Raw genomic sequence first — 20,504 nt, 5'->3', positions numbered from 1 at the left:
ACTTCAAAGAATTGGAAGACAGGGCAAATATATCAGAAGAAGGACTTTGCATGAGTGAAGTTCAGCTGTGGATAGAAATGGTTGGGTAGGCATAGATATCCAACCAACAAGATGGTGGCTTCAAAAACAGCAACCAAGGGCAATTCTAGCCAACTGTGATTTAGAGACCACAGACAGCTGCAGATGTTTCCCCAAGACTGAGATTAAGAGCATTAAGCAAGCAGGGAAAATATTCCAGTAGCCGAATTTCTCTATAAACTTGAACTCTCAGTTTAAATGAAGATCCTACTGATGCAAATTTGTGGTCAAGAAAAAACAATCTGTTAACTTTATAAACATACACGTATTATTTATATTGCTTTATAAATTTGATAATTACACAGGCTTATGTACAATAATAATTCTTTCCTTGTAAAAATTCAACATACAATGCTGGCATTGCAGCGCAGTGGGTTAAGCCGCTGTTTGAAACACCAGTATCCCATAACAGAGTGTAGGTTCAAGTCTTGGCTACTCTACTTCTGTAATTTCCCTGCTAATGAGCCTGGTGAAGCAGTGGAAGATGACCCAAGTGCTTGAGCCCCTGTCAGCCACATGGGAAACTCAGTTGGAGTTCCAAGCTCTTGGTTTGGGCCTGGCCCAACCCTGACTGTTATAGCCATTCAGACAAGGTGAACCAGTGGATGGAAGATTTTTTTTTCTTTCCCTCTCTGTCACTTTGTCTTCTAAATATATATAATAAATCTTTTTAAAATTTTCGATATATTTGCAGCATCTTTCTGTGTGTTTCTTATAAATAAAAAATAATGTTTTTTAATTACTAAAACATATTGAAAATGTGGGGATATGTACACTAATGTGCATTTCCAGATACAAATAATGAGCATAGTATTTTTTCCATCAAGAAAGAGAAAACATCATGATGAATAAAGAGAAAATGTGTAAGAAAATAATAATAATTATTAGATATTTTTAGAAAGTTAGGTAAGTAAGGGTCAGCACTGTAGCGTAGAGAGTAAAGTCACTGCCTGTAGTGCCAGTATCCCATGTGGGTGCCAGTTTGAGTCCCAGATGCTCCACTTCAGATCCAGCTCTCTGCTATGGCCTGGGAAAGCAGTGGAGGATGGCCCAAGTCCTTGGGCCCTTGCACCTGTGTGGGAGACCTGGAGGAAACTCCTGGCTTTGGAATCAGCGTAGCTCCGGGCGTTGTGGCAAATTGAGGAGTGAACCAGTGGACGGAAGACTTCTTTCTGTCTCTGATCCTCCTACTCTCTGTGTGTAACTCTTTCAAATAAATAAATAAATAAGAGAGAGAGAGAGAGAGAGAGAGAGAGAGAGAGAGAGAGGAAGGAAGGAAGGAAGGAAGTTAGGTAAGAAGTAAATGCCATCTCTTCTAATCAGTCTACAGCACCCCACTGAACTTTCAGTAAGTCTTTCAGGAAAAGGCCAAAACTGAGATTCTGAAACAGATGTCCATCTATGAAAAACTCAACAAATATTAGTTTATCCAAAGAATATTAAGCAATATACAGACATTTCTAATTGCATTTGCATTGTCTAAATTTAAATTGAATAACAGTGTTTTCTACAGGATCATTATGATGCTAAATGCTCCATTATTTCCCAGTCTCTGATGAAAACTACTGGAGCGCCATGGACATATATTCAGAGATAGGAAGACAGTGGAAGCGATTCCATGCAACACCTGTGTAAAATAATAATGCTTGTCTTCAAATTGCAAGTCAGAGAATTGTTTTCATCTGTAATATCCTAATCAGAACAAGCACTTACATCTCTTCCTTTATAAACACCAGAGATCATATTTTTAATTCCTTAATAAGATATCACAAATTGTGTTACCAAGTATGAGATGGGCCATAATTAATAATAATTGAAGGAGTTAAAAATGGCCAAAAATTGGGGCTGGCACTGTGGCACAGTGAGTTAAAGCCCTGGAGTATAGCGCCAGTATCCTGTGTGGACGCCAGTTCAAGTCCTGGCTGTTCCACTTCTGATCCAGCTGTCTGTTAAAGACCTGGGAAAGTGTAGAAGATGGCCCGATTCCTTGGGCCCCTGCACCCACATGGGAAACCCAGAAGAAGCTCCTGTTGCAGCCACTCTCTCTCTCTTTTACTCTCTCTCTCTTTCTTTGAGTGTATGTGTGTCTCTACCTCTCTCTGTAACTCTTTCAAATAAATAAAATAAATCTTTTTAAAAATGGCCAAAAATGATAGTGCAGTTTCAGTGGTTCTACGATGACCTTTACCAACAATACTAGCCCCCTCTTCAAAGTCACGTTACACTTTCCCAAACAAATACCTCCTCTATGGACCATTATCTGAAATTAGAAAACTGAGAGCCTTATTTACTTATTGTTTACCTCCTTTTAAAAGGCAATAAAGTCTGGGAGAATAAACATGAGTCATAGGAGGTAACTTGTTTGTATCTCCACAAATATTTTGCAAATTCTTGGTGAGTGTGAAACAACATTCAAGAGAAGAAAATGGGGGTGTCTCTCCCCCCAAGTCACTCATAGTCCAGTGAGGAAGACCCACCAGCTCATGAGCTGATGGTGATAAGTTGAGGGTTCATACGGAGGAGCTGTGTGTGAGTGACAGAGGAGCAGATGTACACGTGATTACACTTCAGTCCTCCTGACTCAAGAAGTGCCCCAGACCGGCTAACAGTCAGGAAATCTGCAGAAGCCTACAGACAAGTGTTGAGCAGCAATAACATGGTAAAGGCAAAAAATCCACAGAGGCAGGGATAGCAAAGGAAAAGAACTCCAGGCATGTTCAAAGGCACAATGGTGAGAAAAGGGTAGGCGTGAAAACGTCCCATACAGTTGGAGCTTAGAGAATTACAGAGGGATGAAGCTGTGCATTTCCTTGAGTCTCTTACTAGGGTCTGTGCGTTAGGTTAATTATATTATTGGATCCTGGTGACGACACTGTGAGTCATTATCATGTCCATTTTGCAGTTAAGGAAGATAAAGTTTAAAGTTCAAAGAGGTTAAGTAGCTTGTCCAAAGTAACCGAGTTTGTAAAATCTCAAAATCTGGCTTCAAACTGGGGAGTTTTCCAGCACCTTCTAAGTGCAGGTCATGAGTGTGAGTCAAGAATCAAAAAGGCATGGGAGGTCTTAGGAGAGATTTCAGGTGACCAAACAGAGTATGCTATCCCAAGAAGAAAGTGGACTGGCCCACTCTACTTGGCTTGAGAACCAGTCTACTAGGCCCATAGATACAAAGTGGAGGATATCTTAGAGAAAATTAAGGGCTTCCTCCATTCTACTCATTAATATAGCACCAGGGGCAGGTGCCAGACACAGTGATAAAGATGCCACTTAGGACTCCTGCATACCATAATACAATGTCTGGGTTCAAGTCCAAGCTCCATTTCTGATTCTAGCTTTCTGCCAATGCACACCCTGGGTGTCAGCAGACAATGGCTCAAATACTTGGGTCTCTGCCATCCATGTAGGAGACAGAGTGTGTTCCTGAATCCCAGTTTCTGCCTGGCCCAGGCCAAGCTGCTGTCCGCTTTTGGGGAGTGAACCAGAGGTGAAAAGCCTCTTTCTCTTTGCCTTTCATGTAAATAAACAAGTTTTTTAAAAAGAAAGATAGCATCAACCTCCAAGAAGTTGCTGCTCAGAGCTGTGCAGGCCCAGAATTCAGCATCTACCTAGGAACTTGCAAGGAACTCACCCCCCAGATCTTTAATCATTAGGTCCAGGCCACCTTCCTCCAACGGACTTCTGAGCCTACTACCTATTCTCCATGTCCCTCATCTCCAATTATCACCAGTCAACACCCAAGTGTAAGCTACCCTGGCGAGCCTGCTACTGCCACACCATCATGCCCACAGCATGCTGTATCGTCTTGCCCCAGATTCTGCAAAGCTTTCTTATCACCTCCCAAACACTGCCACTATGACCCCTGTGGTGGAATGAGAGGGCCATGCCAAGATGGCTGCTGGCAAGCAAGCATCAGTTACTCAGGAATGGCTTTGAAACCCACCTGGCAACGGAGCCTGCCTGGCATCAGACTGTGATTGGTTGGGGCATAGACCACCCCTTGACTGGATTGGCTTGTCTTGGCTATATAAGCTGTTGTATTAACTGAAATAAACGAGTCTGCGGGTTGCTTGCCTCAAGCCCACTTTCACCCAACTCCCGGGGTCTGTGTGTTGACTCTGCGCCTCTTGCCCCCACCACGCTCCTCCTCTCAGAAACGAATCCACTGCAACATTGTTAAGAAATCAACTGCAACAGACCCCAAAGCTGCTGCCTCAATACAAGCAAACTCCTTTTTGCCCCAACCTTCCTCTTTTAGAGCATCCGGTTCAGCTCACTCTTTCCCTTATCTAAAGCCCCTGAGGCTGCTGCTTCCACAGCATCCTTCTCAGATGAGCTAAACTTCCTCCTTGCTCCCTACTGCCACGTCCAACTTTCCTGTAAAAACAACAAGGACAACAGCAAGTCTGCTGTGAGGCTCCTGCCCTATGACCAGACTGTCCTCTTCTCCTGTCTATAATCACGGACTCTTGGCCATACCATCCCTTGCCTCCGGTCTTGGCCTGAGTAGCATTGCCTTCTCCATGGACAATTTATCCCATGTTCTATGGCTTCTCAGCATTTTGACTTCCTCTTTCTAAGAATCCTGCTTTCTACCTCAGACACTTTCTTCCTCAGTCACCAAAGAGATGTGCCATCCAGAACTTCACTGTCGAAATTTCCGATTCCAGTTCCCTGTTGTATTTCCCCCATGTGCTTGTTCTGCTGCTATTGCCAAGACTGGTCCCAACACCCTTAACCCATTAACTGCTGCACTTTCTCCCAATCCAGCAGTCTGTCTATTCTTCACTTCTCTATCTTAATGCCATTCTGTGCCCACTATATCAACAATGCTTGCCAATTCCCTAAGTGCTTTTAGTTTTTATCATGTACACCTAGAAAAATCCCATTTTGGGGTCCCCCAACCAGGTTCTCTTGATATGTCTGCACCAAGGTAAACAAATAATGCTGGGAAAATGAAAGACTACACAATACCACTCATGATCAGCAGTCTCCAGTGGGCTCTAAAATCATGTTATTGCCTTACTATATTTTGGAGGAGTCAAATTTCAGGTCCTTTTCTCCATCCTGAAATCTCCTACCAAGCTGTCTGCTTAGACACCAGTGGCCCTCCTCAGAGATGGGGAATATTCTTGCCTCATATTTCACACCGAAAATTAAAACCCTAATGTGATTGTCCCTAAATTTCCTTCTACCAAATGTGCAAAGTGCTCAACATCAGCAACTCTCATCTTGTCCTTTCTGTTGTATTCAAGGAGGTATCTCATTTCATCTCCAAGAGTCATTCTTCGAAGTGAGCTTCAGATTCTGTCAGAAGTCTCAAGTAACCAAATCTGGTGTATTTACCACCTAAATAGCAACTCCATCAGCCTGACTTTCTCTATCTTGTCTACCATTGCTGTCATCGAAGCAACCTTCAACTATCACCCTGTTGATCTCACCCTGGAAAAAGACTTCCTCACTAGGCTCCCTGAATCCACCCCAAAAGTCCCCAAGTGTTCTCCACTATGAACCTAGGATGGTCTTTGCTTTCTTTTCTGTGTGCCCATTGGTTTACAGCCCTACTGCGGGTCTCCATTATACTTAGAATCAAGTGCAGGCTTCAGCATGGCCTGCTTGGTCACATCTCACCTACATATCCAGACTCATCTTTTCCTACTTTGCTTTTTCTCTGTGAATTCCTGCTGCTACGTTCTTCTCTCAGCACCTCAAGAATTTGTTGTTCCCTAAGCTCATAAACCCCTTGTTTATGCCATTTCTGTATCCAGAACACTTTTCCTCTCCCCAGTCTCTTTCTAGTCAGAGTTATAGTCATTCATAGAATTGGATTACCTTCCTCACATATAGCTCAGATTTAATCATATGTGGTTGTGTGATTACTGTGGGGAGCAACTCGGACTAGACTGTTACTGGAATTAAGACTTATTCTATACATCTGCTCTCCCACAATATGGTGCTGAGAAGGCAGTAAACAACTTCTACGCAGCTGCCTCTCGCCAACTTGAGTGATGACCTGCAGGAGCTGATCCTGCTCCTGATTGGAGGAGAGCAGCGTGCTTGGCGTGTGGGTAGCAGAGTTGGGATTGGTGGAAGAGGACTATAAAGGAGGAGAGAGACAACATGCACGAGGAACACCTGAGGAACATCTGAGCAGCCCCCGAGAGAGCCGGCCGGCGGTGTGCCGCTCCCCCGCAGAAGTGGGGAAAGTGGCAGGGGGAACCGCCCTTCCACGGAGGTGGAAGGGTCGGTAGCCAACCCGGGAAGAACCAGCAGCAAACCCGGGGAGGGCCGAGCAGACAAAAGAACAGCGCAGGGTCCTGTGTCGTTCCTCCACGAAGACGGGGAGCGACAATTACTTATTTAATTATTATTAACCATTGGCTTATTCATTCTTCAACAAAGATTTATTGATCATCTACTCTGTCCTAGGCACTGGAGGCAGTATTGAATAACAAAGACAAAAATAGTTTATTGTCTAGAGGAAAGACACATAGAAAAAAATAAATTATTTAAGAACAAATGGGGTGGACATTTGATCTCGTGGGTAAGACACCAGTTAAGATGTCTGTGTCCCACACTGGTGTGCCTGGGTTTAGTGCCCAGCCCTGGATTCCCAATCCAGCTTCCTGCTAATGCAGATCTTAGAAGGAAGTAGTGATGGCTCTAACAGGTAAGTCCCTGTCACTCATGTGGAGAGCAGGGTTGAGTTCTCAGCTCCCTACTTCAGCCAGGCCTAGTCCTAGACATTGCAGGCATTTGGGAAGTGAACCAGTAGATGAGAGATCCCTCTGTCTCTGTGTGTCATTGTTTCTCTGTCCCTCAAATAAATTAAAAATTAGAAGAAAAAGGTAACACACCTTGATGATTCACATGATGGAGTAAATAACCAGGAATTGGGAGAAGGAGGGCAAAATGTGTATGTGAGAGAAAGTTAGGCAGTGGCTTGACATTTAAAATAGCATGATCAGGGATGATTTCATGAAAATTTGGCATTCGAGCAGAATCAGGAGCAAGTTGGGGTATCTGGAAAAGCTCCAGGCAGAGGAACTAGAAAAGGTTGAGTACTGAAGGCAGCAAGGTGAGAGAGAGTTTATATTGGAGGAGGAGCCAGGAGGCCAATGGAGTAAAGTAGAGCAAAAGAAAGATAAAGGCAAAGATAGTAGAGGAAGTGGTAAGAAAGAGGCCCATGGCAAAGCTGTGAGCAAAACCAGATTCCCGGGCAAGTGTCCCCAGCATTCACACAGGGTCTCACACCCAGAAGAGCCCTAGACCCAGGTCTGGTTTAGTGCTCCTCTCTCACCATCTGGAATGTCTTTAGGTTTTGAACAAGAGTCTGCATATTAAACAAGCAGTCTTGCCTGTAGGACCTACAGGGCCACTGCTCCAGGCCACAGCTCTTCCTCACAGACAGAGAGGAGTATGGGTTCCAAGCCAAGGAGCAACAAGGTCTCGTGTATGTTTAACAAGGTCCTTCTGACTGATTCATTGAGCAGGGTCAGTGGCAGTCATGGGAGCAGACTTAGTAAGAAGTCTCTGGCATGACAATCAGAATAAGAGACTCATTAGGCCTATGCCAGGTGGTAGAGATGTGTGGATTCAGGTCCTGGTGGACAGGTAAAGGGAACTTTCCTAACAGACAGGCTGTGGAATATAAGAAAGCAAGGCAAGTCAAGGGTGGATTCAGTGATTTAGTGTTGAGTAGCTGGAGTGCAAAGGGTCCACAGGCTGAGCCATGGAAGATTTCAGGAGCAGGTTTGCCAGGGGTGATGGCAAATGAGAGAGGTTCACTTACAAATGTGTTACACACTGAGGTGCCCAGGAATCATCGAAGTGAGGGGTAAAGAGGCAAAGTGCATTTTGGAATCCAGAGTTTCAAAAAGAGTTACATTTTATGCTCATTCTATCCCTAGCATTTGTGGGAATATAAAGCCAGATAGTAACTGCTAAATAAATATTTGGTGGGGCAGGTTAAGCCACTACTTGCTATGCCCACATCCCATATGGGAGTGTCTGTATTTGAATCCCAGCTCTGTTTCCAGTTCCAGCTTCCTACTAATTCACACCTTAGGAAGCAGCAGGTAATGGCTCAAGTAATTTGGGTCCTGACATCCACATGGGAGATCTGGATCCAGTCCCTGGCTCCTGACTTTAGCCTGGACCAGCCTCAGCTATTGAGGACATTTGAGAAATAAATCAGTGGACAGGAGATCTCTCTCTGTCTTTATCTCTCTGTCTTTCAAATACCATGAACATTTAAAAATAAATAAATATTTGGTGGATGAATGAAACAATGTTGAAAACACTAGGAGAAAACCAAGATGGCAGAATAGTAGCAGGATGATATGAATCACGCTGGGAAAAATTAATAATTAAGGAGGAGAGAAGACACATTCCTGAGATAGGGCTGTGGGAAACTCACAGCAGAAAACCCAGGAGAACAGCAGAAGCCGGCCAGGTCCACACCGAGAGCAAGTATGAAGGGGTAACAGCGAAGGCTCGGACCAGAGAGGCCAACACCGGCTGCCAGTGCACCAGATATGATAGAAATTTCCTGGTCCACGGGGCTTTGGATAGCAGTGGGAGGGAGAGGTTGGCGAACTGCTTTTGAAGTTCCACACGGGAAAACAAAGGAGGGGGTAAATATTGAGGAACAGGTAGAGAGGTCAGGCACTGCCCTACCCACCTCCCTTCTACCCCTTCCCCCACCTGGACTTGCAAGGGGAGAAGTCATCTTGCCCTGTTGTTTGTTTATCTGCTTGGACACAAGTAGGAGACTACCACCCTTGCCTCCCGTGCACATGCCCATCAATCATGGGGGTTGCCTCACCTTACACTTCACCCAAGAACTAGGGCCACAGCAATCCAGAATTTCTTCCCCCACCACACAGGCTGTGCAGCCAGGGGAAGCCCTGTCTATTGGAAGCTTGTAACTGCTCCCACTACCATTGAAAAATGAGCTGGGAGCCAGTAGGAGGGGCTCTGTGCACCCAAACTAGTACCTACCCCCACCATCACCTAGAAGTTAGCCAGAATCCAGTGGGTGGGGCTCCATGCACCCAAGCAGGTACCCACCCACCCCACCACAACTAAGAAGTGAGCTGGGTGCCAACAGACAGGGTTCTGCACACCCACTCAAAACAGACAGACCCATAGCAGCTCATAATAGAAGAAACCATGCCCACTGGAAAGGTGCCACAGAAAACCAGCCAGACCAAAAAAAAAAAAAAAAAATACACAAATGCTGAAAGGCAAAGGAAGAACACTAAATAAGAATAAGGAAGACAAAATAAGTCCCCCAAAGGAACACTGCAACACTTCAATAAGTAGAAGGGGAAGATGAAGAGATTGAGAATATGCCAGAAATGGAATTCAGAAAATTAATTGGCAGACTACTTAGAAGCAATCAGAAACAATTTCACGAACTAAATGAAAAGTTTTCCCATGAAATTGAGATACTAAAGATAAGCCAGAATGAAATACTAGAAATGAAGAATGCAATAGATCAAACCAAACCCAAAACTAGTAGGAGAAAAGAAATAATTAAAATTAGAGGAGAAAGCAACAAAATCAAATTAATTAAAATTAAATAATTAAAATTAGAGAAGAAAGCAACCAAAAAAAAAAAACAGCAAAACAAAGAGATGATTTTTAGAAAAAAATAAATAAAATTGACAAACCATTGGTCCAACTAACCAAAAAAAGGAGGGAGAAGATCCAATTAATAAAATCAGAGGTGAAAAGGGAAATGTAACAAACACCACAGAAATTAAAAGAATCATCAGAAATTACTGCAAAGAGCTGTACACCAACAAAACGGGAAACCTAAAATAAATGGATAGATCCCTTGACACATAGGACCTATCTAAATTGAACCAGGAAGACACAGAAAACCTAAACAGACCAACAACCAAGACAAATTTAATCAGTAATAAAGACCCTACCAACAAAGAAAAGCCCAGGACCAGATGGCTTTACCGCTGAATTCTACCAGACATTTAAAGAACTAACTCCAATTCTTCTCAAGTTATTCAAAACAACTGAAAGGGAGGGAATCCTCCCAAATTCTTTCTACAAAGCTAGCATCACCTTAATTCCTAAACCTAAAAAAGATACAACAGAGAAAGAGAACTACAGACCAATCTCTCTGATGAACATAGATGCAAAACTTCTCAACAAAATACTAGCAACTTGAATCCAACAACATATCAAAAAGATCATCCACTCAGACCAAGTGGGATTTATTCCTGATATGCAAGGATGGTTCAACATTCACCAATCAATGTGATACATCACATTAACAAACTGAATAAAAACCATATGATTATCTCAATAGATGCAGAGAAAGCATGTGACAAAATGCAATACCCTTTCATGATGAAAACTTTAAGCAAATCTGGAATAGAAGGAACACTTCTCAACAATATATTACAAACACATGCCAGTGTCCCATTGAATGGGGAAAAGTTGGAAGCAATCCCACTGAATCTGGAACCAGACAAGGATGCCCAATCTCACCACTGCTTTTCAATAGAGTCCTGGAAGTTTTAGCCAGAGCCATTAAATAAGAAAAAGAAATCAAAGGGATACAAATCAGAAAGGAGGAAGTCAAATTATCCCTATTCACTGATGACATGATTCTACATACAGGGGATCAAAAAGACTCCACCAAGAGACTATTGGAATTTATTGAAGAGTTTGGAGATAAAAAATGAACACACAAAAATCAAGAGCCTTTGTATATGCAGACAATGCCACAGCAGAAAAAGAGCTTCAAAGATCAATCCCATTCACAATAGCCACCAAAAAAAAAAAAAAAAATCAAATACCTTGAAATAAATCTAACCAAAGATGTCAAAGATCTCTATGATGAGAATTACGAAACATTAAAGAAAGAAATAAAAGAAGATACACACACACACACAAAAAAAAAAGGAAAAAATCTTCTATGTTCATGGATTAGAAGAATTAAGATCATCAAAATGTCCATACTACCAAAAGCAACTTACAGATTCAAAGCAATACCCATCAAAATACTAAAGATATTCTTCTCAAATATAGAAAAAGTGACGCTGGAATTCATATGGAAACACAAGAGACCCTGAATAGCTATAGCAATCTTATATAACAAAAACAAAGTTGGAGGCATCACAATACCAGAACTCAAGACAACCTACAGGGTAGTTATAATCAAAATGGCCTGGTACTGTTACAAAAATAGGTGGACAGAACAATGGAACAGAATAAAAGCACCCAAAATCAATTCAAATATAAACAACCCGCCAATCTTCAACAAAGGAACTAAAATCAACCCCTGGAGCATGGAAAGTCTCTTCAACAAGTGGTGCTGGGAAAACTGGATCTCCACATGCAGAAGCATGAAGCAAGACCTTTACCTGACACCTTTCACCAAAATCCATTCAAAATGAACTAAAGACCTAAATCTATGACCTGACACCATCAAATTACTAGAGAACACTGAGGAAACCCTACAAGACATTGGCATAGACAAAGAGTTCCTGGAAAAAAACCCAGAGGCACAGGCAATCAAAGCCAAAATAGGCAAATGGAATTACATCAAATTGAGAAGTTTCTGAACTGCAAAAGAAACAAAAAGCAAGGTGAAGAGATGACCAACAAAATGAGAGAAAATATCTGCAAACTATACAACTGATAAAGGATTAATAACCAGAATACATAAAGAGCTCAGGAAACTCAACAACAACAAAACAAACAATCCAGTTGAGAAATGGACAAAGTAATTAAATAGACATTTTTCAAAAGAGGAAATCCAAATGGCCAACAGACACATGAAAAAAATGCTCGGGATCACTAGCAATCAGGGAAATGCAAATCAAAACCGCAATGAGCATCACCTCACCTCAGTTAGAATGGCTTTCATACAGAAATCAACAAACAAATGCTGGCAAGGATGTGGAGAAAAAGGTACCCTAATTCACTGTTGGTGGGAATGTAAACTGGTAAAACCAATATCGAAGACAGTGTGGAGATACCTCAGAGGTCTGAACATATGACCCAGCGGTCCTGCTCCTGGGAATCTACCCAAGGGAAATGAAATCAGCACTTGAAAGAGCTATCTGTACCTCCATGTTTATCGCAGCTCAATTCACAATATAGCAAAGACATGGAATCAACCCAAATGCCCACCAATTAAAGACTGGATTAAAAAAAACATGATATTCAGGCATTTGCAACAAAATGGAGGAAACTGGAAAACATCATACTTAGAGAAATAAGCCATTCTCAAAGGGACAAATTCTGTATGTTCTCCCTGACATCCAGTAACTAATAGAGCACCTAAAAGGCAACATGTAGAAGTGAAATTGACACTATGAGAAGCAATGATTCTGAACAGCCCTTCACTTGACTATTAAGGAACAGCTTTTTATTCTATATTTTTGGTTATCCCTTCCTTTCTTCTTTCCTCTAGATTATTTTCCTTATACAAATCATTGAACACTAGGCTTAATCATAAATGTATAAAGTTAATTGAAGATAGATCCTAGTGGGAGCCAGAGCTGTGACACAGTGAGTTAAAGCTGCTGCCTGTAGTGCCAGCAAGCCATATGGGTGCCGGTTTTAGTCCTGGCTGCTCCTCTTCCAATCCAGCTCTCTGCTGTGGCCTGGGAAAGCAGTGGAAGATGGCCCAAGTCCTTGGGCCCCTGCACCTGCATGGGAAACCTGGCAGAACTCCTGGCTCCTGGCTTCAGATTGGTTCGGCTCCAGCCACTGTGGCCATTTGAGAAGTGAACCAGTGGATGGAAGACCTCTGTGTGTGTGTGTGTGTGTGTGTGTGTCTCTACCACTCTCTGTAACTCTTTCAAATAAATAAAAATGAATCTTTAAAAAAAGAAAATAGATCTTAGTTAAAAATAAGAGTGAGAATAAGAAAGGGAAGAGGAAGAAGTGGGAGGAATGGGTGGAAGAAATTGCCAAGATCCTAAAGTTATAATTTTGAAAAGCATGAAGGGTGTAACTGCAGAGCAGTATAGTCCTACACACTCTCCTATGGACTCACTTCTAAGGGTACAGCTAAAGATAATGCCATAAGACCCCAAAATCCCTTAAGCTGGCTGATAAAAATAGTAACTTAAGTGTTATAAAAACTAAATAAGATTAAGTCTTAAAGTGACCTTATAGATAGAATCAAGTGAACAAGTGATCATATAAATAGGACTAAGGGTAAGGAAACAATAATAAACAGAATTAAAAAGGAGAGAAGGCTCCAACATGGGAAGCAGTCCATACAGCAGATTCACAGAAGGACAATTGCTTTAGGTAGCACTCCAATCTCAGAATCAGCCCTTAAGGCACTCTGGTCAGGCTTGAAAGCCCAGGAGGAGCATATGAAAGCCAAGACACTACAGCAAAAGACGTTCTACACAAAGGACCCCTACAGGGAAGACCCCAGAGGAAAGAAGGGGCCACCCAAGAAGGATATACTTTTCTCTGAAGGGATGAGAGAACTTCCTCTTGCTTATGGCTCTGTCGATTTAGTAGATGCAAAAGGCTTCCACAGCTGAGACAGATCACGTCAAGAGCCTTGGGCAACCACTGATGTCATACATAAGAGTGTCATCTGTTAAATAAACAACAAGAGTCACTGTGCACTAACTTCCCATGCAGGACCTCTGTCCCCAAAGAGCTGTACCAGGAAACTTAATAGTAAAACTTGATCTCAAGAATCACTCCCTTTTAGTATGTTAAAAGGAAGATTTTTTTATGTCTCATAAGTTATAGTTGTATCCAAGAGCTCACAAAAGAAGTAATATCCTTGAGTTCTTCTTTGAAGACAATTAAATTTCTAAAAGGAAAGAAGGGGGAGGAAGGACAGGAAAAGAGGAAGGGAAAAAAAAGTGAAATAAGCAATAACAGAGATCAGCCCTTGTACAGACAACTGAGGAACACTTCTCTTAGTTTTTTTTTTTTACTCCATTTGTTCTTTTTTTCTTTTTCTTTCTTTCTTTTTATTTCTCTTTCTCAGATAAAACAAGAGCGAGCAGGAAGCGGGGGGAGAATGGGGGTGAGGGCGAGCATGGTGGGAAGAATTACTATGTACATGTTGTATTTATGAGACACATACAAATTAAAAATATTTTTTTTAAAAAAAGAAGTAGCTGAGGGACCAGGACTACAGCATAGTAGGCTAAGCCTCCGGCTGTGGCATTGGCATCCTATATAGGCGATGGTTCTAGTCCTGGCTGTTCCTCTTCCAATCCAGCTCTCTGCTGAGGCCTGGGAAAGCAGTAGAAGATGGCCCAAGTGCTTGGGCCCCTTCACCCACTTGGGAGACCTGGAAGAAGCTTCTGATTCCTGGCTTTGGATTAGCCCATCTCTGGCTGTTGTGGCCATTTTGGGGAGTGAACCAACAGATGGAAGACCTCTCTCTCTCTCTCTCTCTCCCCCCCCCCTTTCTGTAACTTTGCCTCTCAAATAAATAAATATATCTTTTTAAAAAAGCAGCTGAAAGGTTGAGACACATAGCAGAAGGTGGCGACTCAGAGCTGTGCAGTGCTTCGAATAGTCTTCATGGGGTAGGGAGGTTCTCTGGTTTGAATGTCCTCTCCAAAGTGCATATTGAAATTTAATTGTCATTGTAGCAGTATTAAAGGTGATTAGGTCATGGGGACTATGTCCTTATGAATGGATTAATGCCATCACAGGAGTAGGTTAGTTATCATGAGTTCAGATCCCTTTTCTCACTCTTTCTCTCTCTCCCTCTCTCCTCCTCTCTCCTTCCCTCCAGTACTCCCTTGCATATAATGCCTTCTGTCATATTATGATGCAGCACAAAGGCCCTCACCACACTTGGACCTTTGATCTTTGTTCCCAACCTCCAGAACCATGAGCCAAGTAAACTTGTATTGTTTATGAAAAAAAAAGAAAGAAAAAGAAAACACTAGGAGAGCTGATACACTTGAAAAATATTTTATATGCAGAAATGCAGAAATAAAAAAGATCGAAGTCAATATATAAAATAGAAATTTAAAAAATAGATAAATAAATCCTGGGGCCAACGCTGTGGCCTAGCAGGTAAAGTGACCACCTGCACCAACGGCATCTCATAGGGACTCCACTTCCCATCTAGCTCCCTGCTAATGCACCTGGGAAAGCAGTGGAAGATGGCGCTTCCACCCACGTGGAGACCTGGAAGAAGCTCCTTACTCTTGGCTTCAGATAGACCCAGTTTTAGCAGTTGCAGCCATTTGGGCAGTGACCCAGCAGATGGAAGATATTCTCTCTCTCTCTCTCTCTCTCTCTCTCTCTGTATAAACTGCTGATAAAAATCAGAGTGAAGGAAAAGATAAGGATGGCCTCCTCTCTTCACGTGTTCTGGCAGGAAATTCTTGCACTTATCCTCTCTTGCCTGCCTGTTGTTCTCACAGATAAATGGTGGCAGGATGTGAGTAGATGAGTAAATTGCAGATCAGTTCCCAGTGGATTCTGTTTCTTCTTCCTTGAAGAAATGAGGACGGAGGGTTGTGCAATGTCAGAAAGAGCAGTGCACAGTGCACTTCAAATGTGCTTAAGAGGTTTGTCTTTGTTTTAGTTCTGTCCCAAGGAAAGTCTTTGTCACAGCGTGAAGTTTGTGGAAGGCAAACAGCACACAGAGAGGGAGGGAGAAGGAGGTAGGAGGGAGGGAGAACAGCAAGCAAAGGGACACTATTACTATCAAAATTAATTCGCTGGGGTGGACATTGTGGCACAGAAGTTTAAGCTGGTATTTGGGACACCTTCATTCCACATCAGAGTCCCTCTTCCTCTCCCAGACCCCGCTTCCTGCTGATGTGTCTCAGAAGGTAGCAGATGATGGCTCAAGTACCTGGGTCCCTGACACTCACATGGGAGACTTACTGGCTTCAGCCTGGCCTAGCCCCAGGTGTTGAGGACATTTGGGGAGTGAATTAGCAGATAGATGATTTCTCTCTCTCTCTCTCTCTCTCTCCTTTCTCCCCCATTCCTCTGGTTGCTCTTTCAAATAAGTAAATAAATATTTTTAAATGAATCTGCTGAGCAACAACCAAAATGTTGTAGGAAGTTGATGGGGAAAACAACACATAGAGGAAACACAACAAGGAAGAGAAAAAAAATAAATAAAAGGTTAAAAAAAATGAGGGTCTGACTAGCATCAGAAATGTAATCTGATGTACTCTAATTAGTTTGTCTCGTGTGCTATTTTGGTTTAGTTGTTTTCACTAGTCTGGTGTGTATGTATGGTTTATCTTGAAAAGGTAGAATTTGCTCTGAATGTCAAAGCAATTTCAGCTCTTGCAAGAGAAAGCAGCTGAATAGATAGCAAGCAAAATATAGTATATTATTCTCAGCTCAAAAAAATTAAAAACAAACAAACAAACCAAAAAAACCCAAATCTCCTTGCGGGAATTTGCATAGTAGTCAGACGTGGGTTGCAGCTGTGGGCAGCCTGGCTGGGGTTCACTCTATTCTTGGATGTCCGAGCTGAGGCCGAGCAGGATAGAAGTCATTTACTGCTGCTATAGTCACTTCTTCTAATGAGGCTCACTTGTTCAATCAAATTTCCCAAACCTGTGTGCAAGGCTCTCGCAATTAGACGTGCCATCCCCTTTTCATGGCAAAACACAAAACTTCATGCTTCTGTCCATGAAGTTCTGAAATGTAGTCTTCCTCTCCCATTAAAAGGATTGCTGGTTTTCAGAGGAAAGTTTGGGAGAGTTTTTTTTTTTTTTTTTTCATTTTTCTTTTCCACTCCTTTTGTTAACAAAAAGTCATGTGGCTTAGTAGTTAAGATGTCACTTGAGATACCTATATCCCAATCCCAGTACCTGGATTCGAGTTTCTGATTCCAGATTCCTGTTAATGGGCATCCTGGGAAGGAGCAGGTGATGACTCAAGTAGTTGAGTCCCCATCACCCCACATGAAAGACCTAAATTGAATTCTCAGCTCCTGGCTTCTGCCTGGCTCCGTTGCAGCTGTTATAGGCATCTGGGGAATGAACCAGTGGAGAGGAGATTTCTATGTCTTTCTTCCTTTCAAATTAAATAAATAGATAGATAGATAAAATATTTTAAAGTGGGTCATAAGTGCACATATTTTCCTCAAAGTTAAATAGGCGCCTCTCTTTCTTTGAGTAGTAATGTGATGTGCCCAACTTTCTGGTTGTATGGCTCTTAAATGCACTCCAACTGACATTAAGGATTAATTCTCTTGATTACAAGCCAAGAATCTGTGCCTATTCAAACTTACTTTCTACCTGAATAAATTCATAACTTGAAAAAGAAAAAAGATGATGAAGTTGCCAATAATGAGCATTTCTAGTGTTTGGAACTCAGTCTCTTAATATTTTTTTAACCTATCAGAATGTTTATATGTTTTAGAAAATAGATTTATTTTTAAGCTTCAGTATAAATTTCTATATGAAGCACATCAGAAAAATCTGTAGACTATCAATGCTTTATTTCTGTTACCAGAAGCTCTGCTTCAGAATTGTGTGAAACATAGGTAAAAATCAACTTTAGGGTGAGACGTTCCCAAAACAGGCTTTTGATGGAGGGCTATTTATTCTCAGTCTCGATAGGCAAACTATATATTTTTAGGGGCCAGCGCTGTGGCATAGTGGGTAAGGTCTCTGCCTGCCGTGCTGGCATCCCATATGGGTGCCAGTTCAAGTCCTCACTGCTTGTCTTCCAATCTAGCTCTCTGCTAACGGCCTGGGAAAGCAGTGGAAGACGGCCCAAGTCTTTGGGCCCCTGTAATCATGTGGGAGACCAGGAAGAAGCTCCAGGCACCTGGCTTTGGATCTGCCCAGCTCCAGCCATTGCAACCATTTGGGGAGTGAACCAGGGAGTGGAAGACCTCTCTCTTTCTCACTGTCTCTGACTCTCTGTAACTCTGCCTTTCAAATAATAAATAAATAAATCTTTTTAAAAAAATTTTTTTAAAAAGCAAAGAAGAGCCAGCGCCATGGCTCACTAGGCTAATCCTCCGCCTTGTGGCGCCGGCACACCGGGTTCTAGTCCCGGTCGGGGCACCGGATTCTGTCCCGGTTGCCCCTCTTCCAGGACAGCTCTCTGCTGTGGCCAGGGAGTGCAGTGGAGGATGGCCCAAGTACTTGGGCCCTGCACCCCATAGGAGACCAGGAGAAGCACCTGGCTCCTGCCATCGGATCAGCGCGGTGCACCAGCCGCAGCACACTAGCTGAGGCGGCCATTGGAGGGTGAACTAACGGCAAAAGAAAGACCTTTCTCTCTGTCTCTGTTTCTCACTGTCCACTCTGCCTGTCAAAAAAAGACTCAAAAAAAAAAAAAAAAGGCAAAAAAGAACATGTTCTAAATGGTTCTAAATCTTGGTATATAGATCTATATTTACATCATTTGACACCTATCACATAGATCAGAGGGAGCTAAGGAAAAAAGGGATTTATAAATGAAAATTGAAAGTGAATTTTTTTGGGAGGCCAGCATTGTGGCACAGCAGGTTAAGCTGCCACCAGTAATGCCGGCATTCAATGTGGATTTCAGTTCGAGTCCTGGCTGCTCCACTTCCTATCCAGCTCCCTACTAATGTACTTGGGAAAGCAGCAGAAGATAGCCCAAGTGCTTGGGGAGACCCATAGGGAGTTTCTGGCTCCTGGCTTCAGCCTGGCCCAATCCTGGCTGTTGGGCTATTTGGGGAGTGATCCAGAGGATGGAAGCTCAGTCTCTCTCTCTCTTTCTCCACACCCTCCCTCTTTCTATAATTCTGCCTTTCAAATAAACAAAACAAACCTTTAAAAACAACAAAAAATGAATTTCTCTTGACCCAGAGATAAATACAAAACTACTTTCCAAGAAAACGAAATAGGGGATACATGTAATATTTGCCCTTGAAAGGTATATAAAGATCAAAAGTGTATATGCAATAAGAGACTCTTTTCTATTTCAATGTGTTTAGGTACATTAAGACTTTTAAAATTATAATTCTTTTTTTCAAATATATTTCCTTTTATAGCTTTATTTAACTATGTACGTTAAGAAAGCACACACCTTCAGACTGAAAATTGTCCTTAACAAAAGGAAGCCTGAGAAAACAAGGAGAAAGGCATGAAAGCTACATTTCCCTAGACTCTGAGATTCCACACACTAATAAAATGTCTGTCATTAAAAAGACAGGAAGACAAAGTCTCAGGATAAGGAAGAGGTTTCTTTTTAAAATCAAAGACATAGGGGCCGGTGCTGTGGTGTGGTGGGTGGAGCCATCGCCTGTAGTGCCAGCATCACTTGTGGGTTCCAGTTCAGGTCTCATTGCTCCGCTTCCGGTCCAGCTCTCTGCTGTGGCCTGGGAGGGCAGTGGAGGATGGCCCAGGTCCTTGGGCCCTGCACCCACGTGGGAGACCCAAAGGAGGCTCCTGGCTGCTGGCTTCAGATGGCTGCAGCTCTGGCCATAGCAGCCATCCGGGGGTGTGAGCCAGCAGATGGAAGACCTCTCTGTGCCTCTGCCTTTCAAATAAATAAATAAATCATTTTTTAAAAAAATCAAAGACATATAACTTCTCAAAAATCTCCCTATGTAGACCTTTCTACTTACACATTAGAAGACTGGGTTAAAAAATAAAATAAAATTGTGACATCCTGGCCAAATCCTTGAACTAAATATGTAAAGTATTAGCTACATGGCAGACCAAACCCTGGTCAACTACATATTTACTTTCCAGCATCTTGCTAAGATCAAGTGAAGCATGTATATAAAAGCTCATCAGCGGGGCCAGCATTGTAGTGTTAACAGGTTAAGCTGCCCCCTGCAATGCTGGCATCCCACAGGGGCACTGGCCATAGAGTCCCGGATGCCCCACTTCCCATCCAGCTCCCTGTTAATGCACCTAGGTAAGAAGCAGATGGCCCAAATGCTCAGGCCCCTGCTTCCACGTGGGAGACCCAGAAGAAGCTTCTGGCTTCTTTTTTCTTTTTTTTTTTTTTTTTTTAACAGGTAGAGTCATAGACAGTGAGAGGGAGAGACAGAGAGAAAGGTCTTCCTTCCATTGGTTCACTCCCCAAATGGCCCCATGGCTGGTGCTGTGCTGATCTGAAGCCAGGAGCCAGATACTTCTCCCTGGTCTCCCATGCAGGTACAGGAGCCCAAGCACTTAGGCCATCCTGCACTGCCCTCCCGGGCCACAGCAGAGAGCTGGACTGGAAGAGGAGCAACCGGGACTAGAACCCAGTGCCCATATGGGATGCCGGCACCACAGGCAGAGGATTAACCAAGTGAGCTGCAGCGCCGGCCCCTGGCTCCAGGCTTCTATCAGTCCCAGCCATTGCTGCTATTTGGGGAGTGAAGCAGCGGATGGAAGCTCTCTGTCTCCTCTTTCTCTGTAACTTGTCTATCAAATAAATAAAGAAGACTTCAAAAAAAAGGAAAAAGAAAAACTGATCAGAGGCATCACACAATCACTAAA

The 20,504-nt window shown here is 42.7% G+C and overlaps 1 long non-coding RNA gene across 2 annotated transcripts in view; it reads right to left on the bottom strand.

Annotated features, from left to right (window-relative positions):
- The window catches only part of LOC103349589 (uncharacterized), a 42,397-nt gene extending 38,171 nt beyond the window's left edge, over window positions 1-4,226 (bottom strand). Inside the window, exon 1 of one of the 2 annotated variants that reach the window (XR_011381979.1) lies at window positions 3,707-4,226. This is a non-coding gene — a long non-coding RNA (uncharacterized lncRNA). The remainder of the gene's footprint in view (window positions 1-3,706) is intronic. The other variant, XR_007922502.2, reaches the window with a different exon arrangement.
- Window positions 4,227-20,504: the final 16,278 nt, after the last annotated feature.

This window comes from Oryctolagus cuniculus, chromosome 14 (assembly GCF_964237555.1).
Source record: "Oryctolagus cuniculus chromosome 14, mOryCun1.1, whole genome shotgun sequence".
NCBI classification, from domain to species: Eukaryota; Metazoa; Chordata; class Mammalia; order Lagomorpha; family Leporidae; genus Oryctolagus; species Oryctolagus cuniculus.
Note: the sequence above shows the minus strand (reverse complement) of the source record. Positions and strands in the feature narration are given on the sequence as shown.